General features: G+C 37.9%; 1 pseudogene; it reads left to right on the top strand.

The window, feature by feature from the left end:
* Nucleotides 1-1,657: 1,657 nt before the first annotated feature.
* LOC125492348 (uncharacterized) lies at nucleotides 1,658-4,844 on the top strand (annotated as a pseudogene).
* The last annotated feature ends 453 nt before the right edge of the window (nucleotides 4,845-5,297 follow it).

The following is a 5,297-nucleotide window of genomic DNA, read 5'->3' on the forward strand; positions in this document are numbered from 1 at the left end:
ATAGTATGTAGATAAGTTATACAATTAGTAAACTTGTGTGTTTATGCATTAAAAATTTAAATTTTGTGTACAGATGACAGTGATGGTGAAGGAAATGATATGGATGTTGACAATTATTCAAATTCTAATGCGCGAGTAGAAATAATTGATTCAGGTATAAATCCTGCAGTAAGGCATATAATAGTTTGGTATATTCTTTAAAAGACTAATTAAAGTTATAAGTTTTTTCTTTATTGTAGAAGGTTATTCAGATTTGGGAGATCCCACATGTGTTTGCGAGTTTTGTGGAGCACAAATGTGGTTTGGTGAACGAGTAAACAAACGGAATAAGAGCGGACGACCAAAGTTTGGGATGTGTTGCATGCAAGGAAAAGTACAATTACCTTTACTAAAGCGTCCACCCCAACTTTTGGAAGATCTATTGAAAAAGAGACATAGTAGAAGTGCGCACTTCCTTGAAAATATTAGAGGGTATAACATGATGTATTCGTTCACTTCTATGGGAGGTAATAATTGCACCAACTACCCATGGTCGTGGTCCATATACATACAAGATTGGAGGTCAAAATCATCACCTGATAGGCAGTTTGTTGCCGAACGATGGAGCACGTCCTAAATTCTCTCAATTATACATATATGACACTGAAGAAGAGATTAACAATAGGAAGAATGCGGCAAGGTATCGTGCTATTTTACTGCAAATATTTGAACATGTCATTTGTATTAAATGTAATATATATATCCTCATTCATAATAAAGCAATGCTAACGTTAAAACACACTATATTTCGTCAGTTCTAAAGACCCTAATAAATTTGAAGATCGTGTCGTTGCACAATTGAAGGATATGGTTGATCAACATAACCCATTGGCCAAGAGTTTTAGAATGGCTAGAGATCGTTTTGAATCAAACAACGGCGAAGACTTAAAACTTAGGCTAATTGGAAGAAGGGATTCTGATGGAAGGACTTATAACCTTCCAACAACATCTGAAGTGGCCGCTCTTATAGTTGGAGACATTGATACAGCAGATAAGAGGGAATATAGTAGTCCAAAGGAAAAATGGAAGATTAAGGCAGATATCTGAGCTTCACCCATCGTATTTACCGTTACAATATCCACTGATTTTCCCATATGGGGAAGATGGATATCGAGTAGATGTTATGCATAGAGACAAGACCGCATCAAGTAGTTCTACGAATAAAAGAGAACGACTTACTATGCGGAGGGTGTGGTTTGCATAAGAATGCAAGATCGTGAACATGAAGCCGATACTTTGTTATTTATGTCGTCGTTGTATCAACAATTTTTGGTTGACGGTTACACTATGATTGAGGCGGAGAGGCTCTCCTTTCTAAAGAATAACCAACAAAGTTTAAGATCAGATAATGTGAAGAATTTAAGAGGGGCTGTGGAAAGAGGTGATACAGAGGGATCTTCCAATGGTAGTCGCGTTGTTATACCACCGTCATTCACAGGTGGTCATAGCTACATGAGAGAGAACTATCAGGATGCAATGGCCATTTGTAGATGGTATGGTTATCCAGATTTGTTCATAACCTTTACGTGTAATGCTAATGGCCAGAAATAACAGATTCGTTCAAAAAAGGGGACTTAGACCCGAGGACAGACCGGATATCATCTGTCGAGTCTTTAAAATGAAGCTCGACCAATTGGTTAAAGACCTAAAGGAGAATGAGATATTTGGCCGAGTCAAAGCTGGTACGTATAAATAAATCCGGTATAATTATGTTGATTTCTACAGCTTTTTTCATCTTTAATATATATATAGATTGAATTACTTGAATTTCATACTATTTTACAAACAATTTACACAGTCAAGATTAGTTGGTCTACTTATAAAGTTGTTCAAATAATGATGCATACATATCTTCTTTTTTCTCCAGTTGTTTATACAGTTGAGTTTCAAAAGCGTGGCCTTCCCCATGCTCATATACTTCTTTTCCTGCACCCTGCTGACAAATATCCACAGGCAAGCGATATTGACAAGATTATATGCGCTGAGTTACCAGATCCAATTGAGGATCCGGATTTGTATGAGACTGTTACAGAAATGATGCTACATGGTCCATGTGGTCCCTCAAACACTAATGCACCTTGCATGGATCAAAATAAGTGTACAAAGCATTTTCCTAAAAGATTTATTGACGAAACAAAGGTTGATGAGGAAGGATATCCAGTTTATAGAAGAAGAGATAACGGAATCTCGGTTGAGAAGAACGGAGTGCATCTTGATAATAGGTTTGTTGTTCCTTATAATCCACAACTGCTTCGTAAGTATCGTGCTCATATAAACGTTGAATGGTGCAATCAATCCAGATCGATAAAGTATTTGTTCAAGTACATAAATAAGGGTTACGATAGAGTAACTATTGCTGCTTATCAGAACAAAAATAGCTGCGATGATCCACAAAAGATTGATGAGATTAAAATGTATTACGACTGCCGTTACATATCTGCTTGTGAGGCAGTGTGGAGGATATATGGATTTCCTATTCACTATCGAACCCCTCCTGTTGAGAGATTGAGTTTCCATCTACCTGAGGAGCAAACGGTCGTCTACACTGACCAGATGGACGTGGGAGATGTACTTGATAGACCTAATGTCGATAGCACAAAGTTTTTATCGTGGATGGAATGCAACCAAAAGTATGAAGAAGCAAGACAGTTGAGTTATGTAGAATTCCCACGAAATTTGTTTGGAAACAACCTACGCGAGAATGGACACCTAGGTCGAAAGGGTTCGCACTTGGCAGGGTATACCATGTCGCTCCAGGTTCTGGTGAGAAATACTATCTAAGAACGCTCCTTAATTTTGTAAAAGGCCCGACGTGCTACGAGGATATAAGAACGGTTGATGGTGTAGTGTATCCAACCTTCAAAGAAGCTTGCTACGCAAGGGGGCTGCTTGATGACGACAAGGAATACATAGACGCCATAACAGAGGCAAGCTTTAGAGAAACGGGGCATTATCTGCGAAATCTATTTTGCATGTTACTTATGTCTGGTAGCTTATCTAAACCAGAAGACATATGGGAAAAGACATGGCACCTACTCTCTGATGACATTCTATATAAACAACGTCGTATTCATAAAAACAAAGGTAAAAGTCGCAGTATTTTGCATACTTACTTTTTTTTCGCTCACTTGGATGTTTAATAATTGTGCAACGAAAAAAGGATCGCTATGACATAAATGAAGGCATCTAATATTAAATCTTCCCTATCGCATTGCAGATTTAACTCTAACGGATGAACAAATTCAAGCTTTTGCACTGGCAGATATTGAAGCTAAACTGCAAAGTAATGGAAGTAGCCTTCGAAAATTCAGTGAGATGCCTTTTCCAGATGAATTGGTCGTGTTTGAAGGTCAAAACAAGCTAATAGCGGTAATGGTTTTCAACGAAATAATGCACTCTGTTAATGGCCAATCAGGAGGTGTGTTTTTTGTATACGGATATGGAGGCACGGGTAAAACGTACATTTGGAGGACATTGTGTGCTGCAATTAGGAAGATGGGTGAAATTGTTTTGCCAGTAGCATCAAGTGGAATTGCGTCCCTACTTCTTCCAAAAGGCCGAACCGCCCATTCAAGGTTCGAGCTTCCACTCAATGTTTGTGAAAACTCCACGTGTGTAGCTATTAGGCCTGGTTCTGACTTAGCTGCATTGCTCATGAGAACAAAACTAATTATCTGGGGTGAAGCACCAATGATGCACAAATATTGCTTTGAAGCACTTGATAGGAGTTTAAAGGATATTATGCAAGCTGTTGATCGAGATAATTTGCATCGACCATTTGGAGGTAAAGTTGTTGTCTTTGGTGGTGATTTACGAAAGATTCTGCCTGTTATACCCAAGGGTACAAGGCAAGATATAGTATTTGCGACGTTAAACTCTTCGTTTCTATGGGATTCATATAAGGTTTTGAAGCTTACACGCAATATGAGACTTCAATCATGTTCTTCATCGTCTAGCGCTAATGAAATCAGGGACTTCTCATAATGGATACTGAGCGTTGGTGATGGCAGAGCTGGAGGGCCCAATGATGGAGAAGTCGATATTGAAATCACTGAAGATATTCTTATAGACGGTGGAGATGACCCCATATCATCCATTGTCGACAGCACATACCCTTCACTCACTGATCACCTTTGGGAAGCCAAATACTTCCAAGAAAGAGCAATTCTAGCTCCAACTAATGAAATAGTTGAGAAGGTAAATGATCATGTGTTGTCCACAATTCCAGGTGAAGAGAAAATTTACTTGAGTTGTGATGCAATTAGTAAAGATGAAGGGAACTTAGGGGCTCATGATATATATTCCACTGAATTCTTAAACACAATAAAGTGCTCGGGCTGCCAAATCATAGTATTAAGTTAAAAGTTGGTGCGCCTATCATGGTTGCTTCGTAATATTGATCAGACATCTGGATTGTGTAATGGCACGAGGCTGGTAGTGAAGCATTTAGGCAATCGAGTGATTGAAGCTACTGTCATTTCAGGGAGCAATGTTGGTGACAAGGTATTCATCCCACGAATGACACTAACACCGTCTGACTCAACAAAATTTCCTATCAGATTTCAAAGACGACAATTTCCTTTGACTGTGTGTTTTGCCATGACAATAAATAAAAGTCAAGGACAATCATTGTCGCACGTCGGTTGTATTTACCGAGGCCTGTTTTCAGTCATGGTCAGCTATATGTCGCTATTTCCCGAGTCACGAGCAAAAAAGGACTTAAAATTCTGATTTGTGATAAAGAGAATAATGTGTGCAAAACAACCACAAATGTTGTTTACAAGGAAGTGTTCCAAAATGTATAACTTCATACACATTTTTGTAATGTTTGTTAATATAACTTTTACTTATTCTTTCATTACAAAATTCGTTGTTTGCTATTGGTTTCATTGAAAAGTCTGTCTTATTAAGCAAATCACTTCCCGTGCATTTTTGCACGGGTCCCAAAACTAGTATTAATATATTAAAAGGCGTGCATAAATCAGGAACGGTGCCACATGGCGCTCTCTCTGAGGAGTTTTAGTTCATGTAATCCATGTACAATAAAAAAATTAGAAATTGCATAGTATAGGTTTTGATCCCGTGACCTCAAGTTCAATGTACTAAAGTTTTAACCACTAGACCAAGTTTTATTTAGTGATATCATATCAAAGTACAATACTAATAAATGAAAATTTTCTTACCCGGAGCATAGCCCGGGCCTAATAACTAGTTAATATTATTATAAGTCGATCAATAATATTTAATATTTATATGAA

This window comes from Beta vulgaris, chromosome 1 (genome assembly GCF_026745355.1).
Source record: "Beta vulgaris subsp. vulgaris cultivar EL10 chromosome 1, EL10.2, whole genome shotgun sequence".
Classification (NCBI taxonomy): domain Eukaryota; kingdom Viridiplantae; phylum Streptophyta; class Magnoliopsida; order Caryophyllales; family Amaranthaceae; genus Beta; species Beta vulgaris.